This window comes from Neofelis nebulosa, chromosome 1 (genome assembly GCF_028018385.1).
Source record: "Neofelis nebulosa isolate mNeoNeb1 chromosome 1, mNeoNeb1.pri, whole genome shotgun sequence".
In the NCBI taxonomy this organism is placed as follows: Eukaryota; Metazoa; Chordata; class Mammalia; order Carnivora; family Felidae; genus Neofelis; species Neofelis nebulosa.
Window position 1 is genome coordinate 149054842 of NC_080782.1, and position 17894 is coordinate 149072735.

The window sequence follows — 17894 nt, forward strand, 5'->3', positions numbered from 1 at the left end:
CATTTTAAAGTAATGAAGAACCTCAGTCCCAAGTTAGGAATCAATAATTTACCTCAAAATTCTTACAGAGCTTCCCCTTCTGCCTATGATGCAATAACAAGATCCAGATTCCCTCCAGCATCAAACACGTAAAAAGCCAGATGAATGACATTATCTGCATGTCTCAGACACTGGGCAAAAAGATGAAGGACAGTATCCGGAGGCAGGAAGCAGGTTGGGGTGCCCAGCTCAGAGCTTGCTAAGCTTCCAGGATGCAGTGAGGAGGGGATCCAGGCAAAGAGTAGGGGGAGGTCTCCCTGAAGTAAGGAAATAGGGATGAGAATATGAGGAGGGGAAGGCAGCCGTGAATCCAAGAACAGACTTACAGAGGGGAGGAAGGAGTGGCTGAATTGGGGGGGGGGGAGGTTGAAGAGCAGCCAGGAAGAGGGGTCATTGAATTATCTTCAGGTATAATGGTGAGTGCAAATTGAAAAATAAATTCATTTTCTGGTGCCAAACAGGAAAGATACTACCCCTCCTTTTTCTTTCAGAGCATTTTTTAAAGAACACCTGTATCTGCAAATTCTTTCTCTGTCCTTTGGTATATATTTTTAAAAGCAAAATAACCTTCTTGCCAGCTTTTCATAGATCTAGAATGCCTTTCTCTAGTACCTGGGAGCCATCTCTATAAAACTGCATTTCACACAGGGTGTCCTTCTAACTTCAAATATGCCATTGAGAAACTTCAGAAATTATTCACACAGAGTCTTCTTAATTGTAATCAAGGAAGGTGGAACCCCCTATGCCACCATCATCCTGGGAGGGTAGAGCCTTAACTCCAGCAGGTGCCTGGCTCTAACACACAAGCACACCTTTTAAAATATTAAAAATTATTTTTCCAGGAGAAGATGGCAGCAGAGTAGGAGGACCCTAGGCTTGTCTCATTCCACAAACACAACTAGATCAAATCATCCTAAATACCCAAGAAATTGACCTGAAGACTGACAGAACAAATTCTACAATTAAAGGGGGGAGAGGAGACCATATAGAAGAAGGCAAAGACTTAGACAAAGTGCCAAGATGGAGGAATCCATCCCAAATGAAAGAACAAGATAAGGACATGGCCAGAGATCTAGGTGAAACAGATATAAGTAACGTGGTTCATGGATAATTTAAAGCAACAATCATAAGGATACTCACTGGGCTTGAGAAAAGAATGGAAGACATCAGTGAGACCCTTACCACAGAGATGAGTTAAAAAAAATCAGAAATGAAGAATGCAGTGAATGAGACTGGAGATGCAATGAACAGCAGTCTGGAAGAAGAATGAATAGGTGATATAGAAGAAAAAATAACGAAAAATGATGAAGCTGAACAAGAGAGAATTATGCAACATGAGAATAGACTTAGGAAATTCAGTGACTCCATCAAACAAATATAATAACATTCATATTCTAGGAGTCCCAGAAGAAGAGTGAGAAAAGGGGCCAGAAAATGTACTTGAAGAAATAATAGCTAAAAACTTTTCTAATTTGGGGAAGGAAACAGATATCCAGATCCAGAAGGCACAGAGAACTCCCATCAAAATCAACAAAAGCAACCCACATTAAGGCATATTTGTAAAACAAAGTGATTAAAAAATCTTAAAAGCAGCAAGACAAAAGAAGTTCTTAACAAGAGAAAACCCCATAAGGCTAACTGCAGATTTCTCAACAGAAACTTGGCAGGGAATGGCATGACATATTCAAAGTGCTGAATAGGAAAATACAGTAGCCAAGAACACTCTACCTAGAAAGGCCTACTCATTCAGAATAGAGAGTGTGTCCCAAATAAAAACTAAAGGAGTTTGTGACCACTAAACTAGCCCTACAAGAAATATTAATGATGACTACATGAGTGGGGGGAAAAAGAGACCAAAAGTGACCAAGACAAAGGATCAGAGAAAATCTGTAGAGACCACAACAAGTAATAAAATGGCAATAAATAAATATCAATTATTTTGAATGTAAATGGACTAAGGGCTCCAATAAAAAAAAAAGGGTGTCAATGGGTAAGAAAAAAAGACCCATCTATATATTGCCTACAAGAGACTCATGTTAGACATAAAGACACCTGCAGATTGAGGAAGTTGAGAAACAATTATCATGCAAACGAATGTCAAAAGTAATACTTAACATCAGACAAACTAGACTTCTTTGTTATTGTTTTTATTCTGCTTTGGTATCAGTGTTAATACTGGCCTCATAGAATGATTATGAATGTTTCCTCTATTCCAAATTTGTAAGATTTTGATAAATACTGTCATTAGTTTTTTTGTTTTTTGATGTTTGGTGGAATTCAATGAAACCATGTAGTCTTAGATTTTTTTGTCCTGGGAGATGTTTGATTCCTAATTCAACTTTCATTCTTGCTACTGATCTAAGATGATTTCCTATTTTTTGGATTCAAGATTCATGATTCAATCTTGGTAACTTGTGCATTTTTAAGGAATTATCTGTTTTTCTGAAGTTATCTTGGTGTGATAAGATTACTATAAACAGTATTATACTATGTATTTCTGTGGTATCTGTTGTATTGTTTTCCATTTCTCATTGTTTTTTGCAATGTAAAGAATTGACAACTTAAAAAAAACTGGCCATTACTTTCAATATTTTATTTATAAAAAAAATTATTTCCCCTTTGGTAAAGGTAATTAAACGTAAGTGGTAACTCAAGTCACCAGGTGAATTTAAGGTGAATTATGTATAGGGCACCTGGGTGGCCCAATTGGTTGAGATTCTCTCTGTCTCTCTCTCTTGCCCTCCCTAACCCTCCCCAACACTCCCCTGCTCGCACTGTCTCAAAAATAATAACCATTAAGAAATTTAAAAAACCTGTGACAAATGGTGCTGTCAAGTCTTCTTGCTTGAGAACCAGCTGTGCTTTATCTTGAGAAAATGTGATGCACTGGGTTGTCATTCTCTGGCTGAATAAAAGGGTGGGATTCCTTCTGTCTTTGCCATCTTGTTAGTGGATTGTCTGTGATGATTGTCTGGTTTAAATGTATTTAATAATTTCAGGTTTTCTCCCACCTTTGGTGGATAGATTGGTGTGGCAAGAGGTCTTGTTCTTAACTATTTCTTCTCATAGGAAGTGGATATCCTTGTGCTAGAGGGAGCCCAATACCTCAGCGGCAGGAAACTTTCCCCTCCTTATGCAGCAGCCAAGGCCCAGCACCCAGGAAAGGAGGCCACTACCTGCAGTGGAGTCCCTGCTGGAGCAGATCCCCTGAAATGCAGCCTGGAGGGGTCCTGTCTCCTCCTCTTCCTGGCTGTTCACCTCTTGTTGCTCCACAGCAGACCTCTGGGGCCATTGGTGTGGTCCCCTTAATTCTTGTGATAACAAGATGCCGCTGCTCCTGTTGCTTATAACAACACCATGAACATTCATGGGTATGATTGGAAGGGTATGGAGAAACAGAAAATGAAGGAAGATGTGAAGGGTGTGTGTGTGTGTGTGTGTGTGTGTGTGTGTGTGTGTATGAAAAGTCACATGCATATTTTATAATGTATACCAAACATGAAGTTCATTTTGACAGAACTTAAAGACTCTTTTAAGATTCTTTATGGAACTGAACTACTGACAGAATGCCCTGATGTTAGTAACATTTGCTAAGTTCTTATGAAAATAGGCCAGGTTGACATAGTGCCTGTTGGTTTCTTCCTTGTATTTTTACTTGTACCTTTAACCTTCTCCAAACTCCTCAGCAAAGACAGAGACCTGTAATTATGGTCATGTCTTAACTGTGCCATTGAATGGAGAATGTATCAACTCAACTTATTTCTTACCCGTGCTGGAGGCTCTGAACAGCTGTCACTTGTCGGAAGTTGTAGAGCTTAAGTAGTGCCCTCATCTGGCCAGATAAGGGCAATGGGTTCCCTCCCATGACAGCTGCTGACTTGGCCTGTCTTGGGCAGCTGTAACTGGGGACAGTTGGATCTCCTCCAGGAAGCCACCTTAGGGAGTTCTCCAAGGTCCCACTATCCCTGTGGTAGGCATGGTAGACAAGGAATCTCAAATGTTGGGCAAAATATCATGGCCTCTAATGATGTCTTCGACAGCAAATTCTAGAATCCGAGCCCTGCGGGGACTGTTTGTAAAGCCACCTGCTGGGAAAGGAGAAAGTCATCCATCAATCCACTCTGGGATTTCATGGTACTGTTGCCTTGGTTTGTTTTAGGATTTTTTTTTTGAGAAATTTTAGGTTTACAGCAAAATTGAGTGGAAGGTATAGAGTTCTCATATGCCCTCATGCATGCATATCCTTCCCTACTACCAACATATTGTACTGAATCTGTAGATCAAGTTGGGAAGAATTCTTGACACTATGGAGTCTTCCTATCCATGAATAAAGATTGTCTATTTAGTTCATGGATTTCTTTCAATTTTCTTTAGTTCATGGGTTGTACCCCTATTTGGCCAGATAAGAGTAATGGGTTCCCTCCCATGACAGCTGATTTGGCTTGCCTTTGGCAGCTGTAACTGGGGCAGCTGGATGCCCTCCAGGAAGCCACCTTAGGGAGCTATCCAAGGTCCCACTATCACTTTATTCTGTGGTAGGCATTGTAACCTTTATTCTGTGATATACTATCATCTTCTATAACCTTTAGTAATTTTTTTTAAAAATGGCCCTACTATGCAATCCTTCAATCTGGGTTTTATTAATAAGTTACATCCACACATATACTCTTCCCATTACCTGTACCTCTGCTCCCACCCTCACTCCCTGTAAAAGTAACCATTATCAGTTTTGCATTGATTTTTTTCCCTGCCATTTGTGGTTTTAAAGTATATGAATGTATTAATAAAATATTCTTTCACCTGTATTAAAAGGATATACTTATCATGTTGTATGAATAAGGATTTATTCATTTAAAAGGTTTTTGATATATTGCCATATACTTCAGGTGTGAAACATGATTTGATATTTGTGTATCTCATGAAATTACAATTCTGGTTAATATTCATCACCACACATAGTTACAAATATATTTTCCTTGTGATGATAACTTTAAAGTCTACCTTCTTAGCAGTATAATACAATGCAGTAATACAATGGAGTAACACGATGCAATATTATAGTCACTATACTGAATATTATATCCCTCAGGACTTATTTTATAACTAGAAGCTTGTATGTTTTAACCCCCTTCATTTCACCCACCCCAAAATCCTTGCCTTTGAACAGATTGGCAATCACTAATCTATCAGAATTGGTTTTTTCTTTTAAGATTCCATATATAAGTGAGATCATACGGTATTTATCATTTTGGACATCCACATACAAAAGAATAAAACTGGACCACCTTCTTACACCATACACAAAAGTTAATGTATTAAAGACTTGGAGGGGGGCCTAGGTGGCTCAACTGGTTGAGCATCCAACTCTTAATTTCAGGTCAGGTCATGATCTCAGAGTTTATCGGATTGAGCCCCACATCGGACTCCGCGCTCACAGCGTAGAGCCTGCTTGAGATTCTCTTCCCCCACGCCCTCTCTCTCCAAATGAGGTAATGAAAAAAAAATGTGGAATGTAATACCTGAAACCATAAAACTAGAAGAAAACAGGCAGTAAATTCCTTAACATTCGTCTTAGTGGTGATTTTTCCCCCCTTTGGATCTGACACCAAAAGCAAAGGCAACAAAAGCAAAAACAAACAAGTGGAGCTACATAAAACTAAAAAGCATCTGCATAGCAAAGGAAACCATCAGCAAAATGAAAACACAACTTATGGAATAGGAGAAAATGTTTGCAAATCATTGACTGTTCATACTCTCCATGGGAGCTTCCTGGGTGAAATCTGAAATGGGTCCCTATGTGCAGAGGGTAGGGAGAGACTGAAAAAAGGCAGGAAACTCCAGCTTGACAGGTGGCAGGTTTCATAAGCAAGGGGACTTGCATATGAAGCTTGTCTTGGGTGACCAGAAGATGAGTAGATTTCCACATCTGCCCATTAAATCTTAATAGTTTATATATAAGTCTTCACTGAGTTCAGTCACTGAGACCATCTCAAGGCTATGTCCTTGGGGTGGATTCTGGGAGCAGGGAAGGTAAGTGGGCTGCACATTCCAAGGACACGAGGTACTGTGAGGAGCCTCCAATTTCCAGGTCTAGCTCATGGGTCTAATCATTTCAATGACCTCCTCTAACAATCCAACACTTGTGACCAACTCATAATCTCACACTTCTCTTGTGCAGTGTGCCGAGTGATCAGCAATGTGTCCTGTTCCCAATATAAGGATGCCTGGGTGTTTGAATGTCTGTAATCTGACATTTGTAATCTGAGGTAACCTATGAAACCCATTCCAAATCTGGCATCGCCACCATGGCTCTGATGGTAATATTTATAGGGCCATTATGGTCAGCAGTATAATGGGCTGCCTGTGTAGTTTGACAGAAAGGATACCAATGCCCAGTCTTATTGATGGTGTGTACCACAGACCAAGTTTCTGGATCAGTATAGGTAATATCAGATGAACTAAGAGTACTAGTCCCAGCTCATTTGTTCTCAATGTACTGTTTTTGACCCTTCCAATTCCCTACCTAAAGTGGTGGGTGATACCCATCTTGGTGAGCTACCCACATAATCAACATCCGGGCTGATTTCTTTGTCAGGAATATGAGTGAGCCCACTGTAGAAAGGAATTTGTCAGGTGCCTATCCTGTAACTGGATGCCATAGGAGCAACGGAAGTATAAGGCTGAAGACCGGTACCATTGACTCTTGAACAACAGAGGTTTGAACTGCAAGGTCCGTTGATACACAGCCTTGTTTCAACAAATGCGTTGGAAAACTTTTGGAGATTCGTTACAATTAAAAAAAAAACTTGCAGATGAACCATGTAGCCAAGAAGCATTGAAAAAATTAAGTTAGGTATATCGCAAATGAGTAAGATATTTGTGGACGGCAGCCCATTTTATCACTTACTACTGTAAAATATATAAAATCTAAGAAGTTAAAAATTTATCAAAACTTATGTACACAAACACTACCAGACAGCATGTGGTGCCATTTGCAATTGAGAGAAATATAAAGATGCAGTATTAAGTTGTAACTGCATAAACTTAACTTTAGTATACTGCACTGCTGTAATAATTTTATAGCCATTTCCTGTTGCTATCGCAGTGAGCTCAAGTGTGGTGAATATCTGCTTAAAATGCCATGTGACACTAATCCACGTCGGCAATTTAACTCTGCAATAAATTGTGTATTGCATTTAAAAGTGATCTCTTGTGTTTCTTGCATATTTTTCATTGGGTTTAGTGCACTACCATAAACCTCAAATAACACCATGGGACCCATATCAAGTGCTACTAGTGATGCTGGAAGAAGCAGAGAAAAGTCACGACATTATAAGATCAAGGTGAAATGCTTATATGCACCACAGATTGAGGTTTACACCTGCAGTTGCCCACTATTTTAAGGTAAGTTAATCCAGTGTAAGGACCTCTGTAATAAAAGGAAGTTCGTGAAGCCACCACTGCAGCTGCACCAGCAAACACAAAATCCTTGGACTTTTTGGTAAAATATCTCGTCTCATACTGAGGGTGCAGTATTTATGTTGGTGCAGAATTGCTACAAGAAAGGCATACTTATAGATTCTAATATTATCCCAGAAAAAGCAAAGTTATTGTATGACAACTTAAAGCAAAAAGCAGGTAAAAAGATATAAAGGTAAAAAGATAGGATATAAAGCTGTAGAATTTAATGCCAACAAAGGATGGTTTGACAATTTTAGAAGTTTGTCTTTAAAATGTCAAGAAAACAGAAGAAGCCACTTCTGCCAACCAAGGGGCAGCACACAAGTTTCCAGATGCCATTAAGAAAACCATTGAGTAGGGGCATCTGGCTGGCTCAGTTGGTGTAGCCTAAGATTCTTGATCTCAGGGTTGTAAGTTCGAGCCCCAAGTTGGGTGTAGAGATTACTTAATAAAATCTTTTAAGGGAGATGGCAGCGTAGGAGGACGCTGGGCTCACCGCGCGTCCTGCTGATCACTTAGATTCCACCTATACCTGCCTAAATAACCCAGAAAACCACCAGAGGATTAGCAGAACGGAGTCTCCGGAGCCAAGCGCAGACGAGAGGCTCACGGAAGAGGGTAGGAAGGGCGGAGAGGCAGTGCGCGCTCCATGGACTGGCGGGAGGGAGCTGGGGTGGAGGGGCAGCCTGCCGGCCAAGCAGAGCCCCCGAGTCTGGTTGGCAAAAGCAGAGGGGCCAGGCGGAGTGTGTTCCAACAGCAAGCGTGACTTAGCATCTGGGAGGTCATAAGTTAACAGCTCTGCTCGGAAAGTGGGAAGGCTGGAGGACAAAGGGAGGGAAAGTTGCTGAGCCTCCAGACGACAGAGCTCAGTTTGGCAGGGAACAAAGGCACTAGCCAGCGCCATCTCCCTCACCCATCCCCCAGCCAAAAATCCCAAAGGGAACCAGTTCCTGCCAGGGAACTTGCTCCCTCCGCACAAACACCCAACTCTGTGCTTCTGCAGAGCCAAACCTCCGGCAGCGGGTCTGACTCCCTCCCGCTGCCACAGGGCCCCTCCTGAAGTGGATCACCTAAGGAGAAGCGAGCTAAGCCTGCCCCTCCTGCCCCCCCCCCCCCCGTGCACCTTGCCTACCCACCCCAGCTAATACGCCAGATCCCCAGCATCACAAGCCTGGCAGTGTGCAAGTACCCCAGATGGGCCACGCCACCCACAGTGAATCCCGCCCCTAGGAGAGGGGAAGAGAAGGCACACACCAGTCTGACTGTGGCCCCAGCGGTGGGCTGGGGGCAGACATCAGGTCGGACTGCGGCTCTGCCCACCAACTCCAGTTATACACCACAGCACAGGGGAAGTGCCCTGCAGGTCCGCACCACTCCAGGGACTATCCGAAATGACCAAATGGAAGAATTCCCCTCAAAAGAACCTCCAGGAAATAACAACAGCTAATGAACTGATCAAAAAGGATTTAAATAATATAACAGAAAGTGAATTTAGTATAATAGTCATAAAATTAATCGCTGGGCTTGAAAACAGTATAGAGGACAGCAGAGAATCTCTTGCTACAGAGATCAAGGGACTAAAGAACAGTCAGGAGGAGCTGAAAAACGCTTCAAACGAAATGCAAAACAAAATGGAAATGACGACGGCTCGGATTGAAGAGGCAGAGGAGAGAATAGGTGAACTAGAAGATAAAGTTATGGAAAAAGAGGAAGCTGAGAAAAAGAGAGATAAAAAAAATCCAGGAGTATGAGGAGAAAATTAGAGAACTAAGTGATACACTAAAAAGAAATAATATACGCATAATTGCTATCCCAGAGGAGGAAGAGAGAGGGAAAGGTGCTGAAGGTGTACTTGAAGAAATAATAGCTGAGAACTTCCCTGAACTGGGGAAGGAAAAAGGCATTGAAATCCAAGAGGCACATAGAACTCCCTTCAGACATAACTTGAATCGATCTTCTGCACGACATATCATAGTGAAACTGGCAAAATAAAGAGAAAATTCTGAAAGCAGCAAGGGATGAACGTGCCCTCACATATAAAGGGAGACCTATAAGACGTGTGACTAATCTCTCTTTTGAAACTTGGCAGGCCTAACAGGCACATGAAAAGATGTTCAACGTCGCTCCTCATCAGGGAAATACAAATCAAAACCACACTCAGATACCACCTCACGCCAGTCAGAGTGGCCAAAATGAAGAAATCAGGAGACTATAGATGCTGGAGAGGATGTGGAGAGACGGGAACCCTCTTGCACTGTTGGTGGGAATGCAAAATGGTGCAGCCGCTCTGGAAAGCAGTGTGGAGGTTCCTCAGAAAATTAAAAATAGACCTACCCTATGACCCAGCAATAGCACTGCTAGGAATTTACCCAAGGGATACAGGAGTACTGATGCATAGGGGCACTTGTACCCCAATGTTTATAGCAGCACTCTCAACAATAGCCAAATTATGGAAAGAGCCTAAATGTCCATCAACTGATGAATGGATAAAGAAATTGTGGTTTATATACACAATGGAATACTACGTGGCAATGAGAAAAAATGAAATATGGCGTTTTGTAGCAACGTGGATGGAACTGGAGAGTGTGATGCTAAGTGAAATAAGCCATACAGAGAAAGACAGATACCATATGGTTTCACTCTTATGTGGATCCTGAGAAACGTAACAGAAACCCATGGGGGAGGGGAAGGGAAAAAAAAAAAAAGAGGTTAGAGTGGGAGAGAGCCAAAGCATAAGAGACTGTTAAAAACTGAGAACAAACTGAGGGTTGATGGGGGGTGGGAGGGAGGGCAGGGTGGGTGATGGGTATTGAGGAGGGCACCTTTTGGGATGAGCACTGGGTGTTGTATGGAAACCAATTTGACAGTAAATCTCATATATTAAAAAATAAAAAATAAATAAATTAAAAAAAAAAAAAAAAAAAAAAAGAAACTTGGCAGGCCAGAAAGGATTGGCACGAGATCTTCAATGTGCTGAACAGAAAAAATATGCAGCCGAGAATCCTTTATCCAGCAAGTCTGTCATTTTAGAATAGAAGGAGAGATAAAGGTCTTCCCAAACAAACAAAAACTGAAGGAATTTGTCACCACTAAACCAGCCCTACAAGAGATCCTAAGGGGGATCCTGTGAGACAAAGTACCAGAGACATCACTACAAGCATAAATCATACAGACATCACAATGACTCTAAACCCGTATCTTTCTATAATAACACTGAATGTAAATGGATTAAATGCGCCAACCAAAAGACATAGGGTATCAGAATGGATAAAAAAAACAAGACCCATCTATTTGCTGTCTACACGAGACTCATTTTAGATCTGAGGACACCTTTAGATTGAGAGTGAGGGGATGGAGAACTATTTATCATGCTACTGGAAGCCAAAAGAAAGCTGGAGTAGCCATACTTATATCAGACAAACTAGACTTTAAATTAAAGGCTGTAACAAGAGATGAAGAAGGGCATTATATAATAATTACAGGGCCTATCCATCAGGAAGAGCTAACAATTATAAATGTCTATGCGCTGAATACCGGAGCCCCCAAATATATAAAACAATTACTCATAAACATAAGCAGCCTTATTGATAAGAATGTGGTCATTGCAGGGGACTTTAACACTCCACTTACAGAAATCGATAGATCATCTAGACACATGGTCAATAAAGAAACAAGGGCCCTGAATGATACATTGGATCAGATGGACTTGACAGATATATTTACAACTCTGCATCCCAAAGCAACAGAATATACTTTCTTCTCGAGTGCACATGGAACATTCTCCAATGTGACTCCATATACTGGGTCACAAAACAGCCCTTCGTAAGTATACAAGAATTGAAATTATACCATGCATACTTTCAGACCACAATGCTATGAAGCTTGAAATCAACCACAGGAAAAAGTCTGGAAAACCTCCAAAAGCATGGAGGTTAAAGAACACCCTACTAATGAATGAGTGGGTCAACCAGGCAATTAGAGAAGAAATTAAAAAATATATGGAAACAAATGAAAATGAAAATACAACAATCCAAATGCTTTGGGATGCAGCAAAGGCAGTCCTGAGAGGAAAATACATCGCAATCCAGGCCTATCTCAAGAAACAAGAAAAATCCCAAATACAAAATCTAACAGCACACCTAAAGGAAATAGAACCAGAATAGCAAAGGCAGCCTAAACCCAGCAGAAGAAGAGAAATAATAAGGATCAGAGCAGAAGTAAACAATATAGAATCTAAAAAAACTGTAGAGCAGATCAATGAAACCAAGAGTTGGTTTTTTGAAAAAAATAAACAAAATTGACAAACCTCTAGCCAGGCTTCTCAAAAAGAAAAGGGAGATGACCCAAATAGATAAAATCATGAATGAAAATGGAATTATTACAACCAATCCCTCAGAGATACAAACAATTATCAGGGAATACTATGAAAAATTATATGCCAACAAATTGGACAACCTGGAAGAAATGGACAAATTCCTAAACACCCACACTCTTCCAAAACTGAATCAGGAGGAAATAGAAAGCTTGAACAGACCCTTAACCAGCGAAGAAATTGAATCGGTTATCAAAAATCTCCCAACAAATAAGAGTCCAGGACCAGATGGCTTCCCAGGGGAGTTCTACCAGACGTTTAAAGCAGAGATAATACCTATCCTTCTCAAGCTATTCCAAGAAATACAAAGGGAAGGAACACTTCCAGACTCATTCTATGAAGCCAGTATTACTTGGATTCCTAAACCAGACAGAGACCCAGTAAAAAAAGAGAACTACAGGCCAATATCCCTGATGAATATGGATGCAAAAATTCTCAATAAGATACTAGCAAATCGAATTCAACAGCATATAAAAAGAATTATTCACCATGATCAAGTGGGATTCATTCCTGGGATGCAGGGCTGGTTCAACATTCGCAAATCAATCAACGTGATACATCACATTAATAAAAGAAAAGAGAAGAACCATATGATCCTGTCAATCAATGCAGAAAAGGCCTTTGACAAAATCCAGCACGCTTTCTTAATAAAAACCCTTGAGAAAGTCGGGATAGAAGGAACACACTTAAACATCATAAAAGCCATTTATGAAAAGCCCACAGCTAACATCATCCTCAATGGGGAAAAACTGAGAGCTTTTTCCCTGAGATCAGGAACACGACAGGGATGCCCACTCTCACCGCTGTTGTTTAACATAGTGTTGGAAGTTCTAGCATCAGCAATCAGACAACAAAAGGAAATCAAAGGCATCCAAATTGGCAAAGATGAAGTCAAGCTTTCGCCTTTAGCAGATGACATGATATTATACGTGGAAAATCCGATAGACTCCACCAAAAGTCTGCTAGACTGATACATGAATTCAGCAAAGTTGCAGGATACAAAATCAATGTACAGAAATCAGTTGCATTCTTATACACTAACAGTGAAGCAACAGAAAGACAAATAAAGAAACTGATCCCATTCACAATTGCACCAAGAAGCATAAAATACCTAGGAATAAATCTAACCAAAGATGTAAAAGATCTGTATGCTGAAAACTATAGAAAGCTTATGCAGGTAATTGAAGAAGATATAAAGAAATGGAAAGACATTCCCTGCTCATGGATTGGAAGAATAAATATTGTCAAAATGGCAATACTACCCAAAGCTACCTACACATTCAATGCAATCCCAATGAAAATTGCACCAGCATTCTTCTCGAAACAAGCAATTCTAAAATTCATATGGAACCACAAAAGGCCCTGAATAGCCAAAGTAATTTTGAAGAAGAAGACCAAAGCAGGAGGCATCACAATCCCAGACTTTAGCCTCTACTACAAAGCTGTAATCATCAAGACAGCATGGTATTGGCACAAAAACAGACACACAGACCAATGGAATAGAATAGAAACCCCAGAACTAGACCCACAAATGTATGGCCAACTAATCTTTGACAAAGCAGGAAAGAACATCCAATGGAAAAAAGACAGTCTGGTTAACAAATGGTGCTGGGAAAACTGGACAGCAACATGCAGAAGGTTGAAACTAGACCACTTTCTCACACCATTCACAAAAATAAACTCAAAATGGATAAAGGACCTGAATGTGAGACAGGAAACCATCAAAACCCTAGAGGAGAAAGCAGGAAAAGACCTCTCTGACCTCAGCCGTAGCAATCTCTTACTCGACACATCCCCAAAGGCAAGGGAATTAAAAGCAAAAATGAATTACTGGGACCTTATGAAGATAAAAATCTTCTGCACAGGAAAGGAAACAACCAACAAAACTAAAAGGCAACCAACGGAATGGGAAAAGATATTTGCAAATGACATATCGGACAAAGGGCTAGTATCCAAAATCTATAAAGAACTCACCAAACTCCACACCCAAAAAACAAATAACCCAGTGAAGAAATGGGCAGAAAACATGAATAGAAACTTCTCTAAAGAAGACATCCGGATGGCCAACAGGCACATGAAAAGATGCTCAACATCGCTCCTTATTGTCAAAATGGCAATACTACCCAAAGCTATCTACACATTCAATGCAATCCCAATCAAAATTGGGAAATACAAATCAAAACCACACTCAGATATCACCTCACACCAGTCAGAGTGGCCAAAATGAACAAATCAGGAGACTACAGATGCTGGAGAGGATGTGGAGAAATGGGAACCCTCTTGCACTGTTGGTGGGAATGCAAATTGGTGCAGCCACTCTGGAAAGCAGTGTGGAGGTTCCTCAGAAAATTAAAAATAGACCTACCCTATGACTCAGGAATAGCACTGCTAGGAATTTACCCAAGGGATACAGGAGTACTGATGCATAGGGGCAGTTGTGCCCCAATGTTTATAGCAGCACTCTCAACAATAGCCAAATTATGGAAAGAGCCTAAATGTCCATCAACTGATGAATGGATAAAGAAATTGTGGTTTATATACACAATGGAGTACTACATGGCAATGAGAAAGAATGAAATACGGCCCTTTGTAGCAACGTGGATGGAACTGGAGAGTGTGATGCTAAGTGAAATAAGCCATACAGAGAAAGATACCATATGTTTTCACTCTTATGTGGATCCTGAGAAACTTAACAGAAACCCATGGAGGAGGGGAAGGAAAAAAAAAAAAAGAGGTTAGAGTGGGAGAGAGCCAAAGCATAAGAGACTCTTAAAAACTGAGAACAAACTGAGGGTTGATGGGGGGGTGGGAGGGAGGGGAGGGTGGGTGATGGGTATTGAGGAGGGCACCTTTTGGGATGAGCACTGGGTGTTGTATGGAAACCAATTTGACAATAAATTTCATATATTGAAAAATAAAAAATAAATAAAAATTTAAAAAAAGTCATTGAGTAGAAAGGATATATTTCCTGGACAGGTTTTTTTGTTTTTTTTTTTTAGTATGAAATTTATTGTCAAATTGGTTTCCATACAACACCCAGTGCTCATCCCAACAGGTGCCCTCCTCAATGCCCATCACCCACCCTCCCCCTCCCCCTCCCTCCCACCCCATCAACCCTCAGTTTATTCTCAGTTTTTAAGAGTCTCTTATGGTTTGGCTCTCTTCCTCTTTTTTTTTTTTTTTTTTCCTTCCTCTCCCCCATGGTCTTCTGTTAAGTTTCTCAGGATCCACATAAGAGTGAAAACATGGTATCTTTCTCTGTATGACTTATTTCACTTAGCATAACAATCTCCAGATCCATCCATGTTGCTACAAAAGGCCAAATATCATTCTTTCTCATTGCCTACCCCAATGTTTATAGCAGCACCTTCAACAATAGCCAAATTATGGAAAGAGCCTAAATGTCCATCAACTGATGAATGGATAAAGACGTTGTGGTTTAGATACACAATGGAATACTAATTGAATTTCTTTCTTTATTCTTTGCATATTAGTGGTTTTTGACATAGGTTTACCATTAGGTTTGTATATAACTTCTCTTGCATATAGCAGTCTATACTAAGTTGTTGGTCATTTAAGATTGAATCCATTCTTTACTTCTCTCCTCCCCACATTTTAGGTATGTGTTATTATATTTTATATCCTTTTATTTTGTGAGTTCCTTAACTGATTTTCTACAGAAATACTCATTTTTACCACTTTTGTGTTTCTATACTTCTATACTGTCACTTTTGGTCTCTCCTTTCCACTCAGTCCCTTTTAATATTTCTTGCGGGCCTGGTTTGGTGGTCATGAACTCCTTCAGCTTTTGGTTGTCTGGAACACTCTATCTCTCCTTCTATTCTGAATAATAGCCTTGCTGGATAGAGCATTCTTGGCTACAGAAGTGTCCCATTCAGCACTTAGAATATATCATGTCACTCCCTTCTGGCTTGCCATATTTCTGTTGAAAAATATCTCCTGCTAGCATTATAGGTTTTCCCTTATAAGTTACTGTCTTTTGTCCTCCTGCTTTAAAAAAATTTTCTTCATCACTATATTTTTCCAATTTAATTATAATATGTCTTGCTGTTGGCTTGCTTTTGTTGATTTTGGTGGGAGTTCTTTGTGCTTCCTGGATCTGGGTATCTGTTTCCTTCCCCAGATTAGGGATTAGCTTTTTTAAAAAATTTTTTATTTTTTTATTTTTAAAAAATGTTCTGCCTTCTTTTCTTGTTCTGGGACTCCTGTAATACAAATGTTACTACAATTTGATGGAGTCATGGAGTTCCCTAAGTCTATTCTCATTTTCTGTAATTCTTTTTTCTCTTTTGTTCAGCTTGATTACTTTTCTTTACTCTGTCCTGCAAGTAACAATTTCATTACTCTGCTTCTTCAAGCCTGCTGTTCATTCCATCAAGTGTGTTTTTCATTTATTGAGCCCTTTATCTCTTCTAGTCCTTATCTCTGTTAAGGGTCTCACTCATGTTTTCCATTCTTAAGTCCAGTGAGTATCCTTATCACCATTGCTTTAAATTCTCTACTAAGCATGTTACTTATATGTTTGACTTAGATCTCTGGCCATGGTCTTATCTTGTTCATTTGTGATAAATTTCCCTGTCTTCTCATTTTGTCTGCCTCTCTGTGTCTGTTTCTCTGTGTTAAGAAAGTAAGCTATGTCTTCTACTCTTGAAAGTAGTGACATTGGGCGCCTGGTGGCTCGGTTAAGCATCCGATTTCAGCTCAGGTCATGATTTCACAGTTCTTGAGTTCGAGCCCCACATCAGGCTCTGTGCTGACAGTTCAGAACCTGGAGCCTGCTTTAGAATCTGTGTCTCCCTCTCTCTCCGCCTCTCCCCCACTCACACTCTCAAAAAAAAAAAAAAAAAGTAAAGTGACATTATGAAGAAGAGGTCCTAGAGAGCTCAGGGTCCCCTGTTCACCAGAACCTGGCACTTCAAGAGAGTGTCCTATGTGTTACACCCTGCTGTTGTGTCTGAGTCCCTTTTCCTTTCAGTATAGTCTGCACTGATTCTCTGCATGTTGTGGGCAGTCCTTGCTCTCTGTGGTGTTAATGGGATACAGGCCAGCAAGCTCTGAAGGGGTGTGCCTTTGGGGAAAGTTGGGACTGGGGTGGTGGTGTTAGCAAAATTTGTGCTAGGCCACTAGCCCTTTGCTAGATCCCCCACGTGTTGCAGGGGTTGGGGGCTGCACACCTGGCAGCTGGGGGCACAAGGCTGGCTGTGGAACATAGTGATGGCTGGGGTCAGCTGGGCTCAGTGCACAACAGTCGGTTGGGGTGTGTGGCCAGGTGAGGTGCAGTGACCAGGCACAGCACGCAGCACTGTGCACCTAGTGGCTAGGCAGGGTGTGTGGCGCTGGCCAGGCACAGCGGATGGCTATGGCTAAGCATGGCACATTGGGTGGATGCGGTGTGGGGCAGCTGTGCACCTCGTAGAGGGCAGGGTATGAGTAAGACTTTCACAAAATTTGAAATGGCTGCTCTTAGGGCTGAGGCTAGCCCTCAGCTGGACTTGGAGTGGGTGCATCCTCCAGAGAACTTATAGGCCTGGCATAGTGCTAGGAGGTTAGGTAGCAAGGGTCTGTGCCCTGCCTCCCACAGGTGGCTCTGTGTTTATGCTCCTGGGCAAGGGAGGAAAATGGCACCTTCCAGCTCCCTTGTTTTCTGGTAAGTTCCCCAACACCGTTCAAAACCAGTGTGAACAGATCTATTTTCCCCTGGTCATGTGAACTGCTGTTTTGAGGTTGCCTCTCCTCACAGGCTGCAGTCTTTAAGGGTAGGGACCCAGCTATCACTTGACCAGTATTGAGTCAGCTGACTTTTAAATCTCCAGGCTCCAAGTCCCACTGGTTATACCAACTCATGGAATTCAGCCTGTTTTTCAAGACCAAATGTTATGGGGATTAGCTTTCCCTGAGTGAGCTCCCTGCTGTGAGGGCCCTTTCTCTGCCTTCTCCATGCACACAGCTCCCTCACTCCTGCGGACAGCCTCCCTCTACCTTTCTGAACCTCCTAAACTTT

At 41.2% G+C, this 17894-nt stretch overlaps 2 long non-coding RNA genes across 2 annotated transcripts in view; one reads left to right on the forward strand and one right to left on the reverse strand.

Moving 5' to 3' along the window:
* The window catches only part of LOC131517261 (uncharacterized), a 44009-nt gene extending 41476 nt beyond the window's left edge, over nt 1-2533 (forward strand). Inside the window, exon 3 of the long non-coding RNA XR_009264484.1 lies at nt 882-2533. This is a non-coding gene — a long non-coding RNA (uncharacterized LOC131517261). The remainder of the gene's footprint in view (nt 1-881) is intronic.
* LOC131517266 (uncharacterized) overlaps nt 1-17894 on the reverse strand; it is a 63788-nt gene that overhangs the window by 6036 nt on the left and 39858 nt on the right. The window lies entirely within an intron of this gene.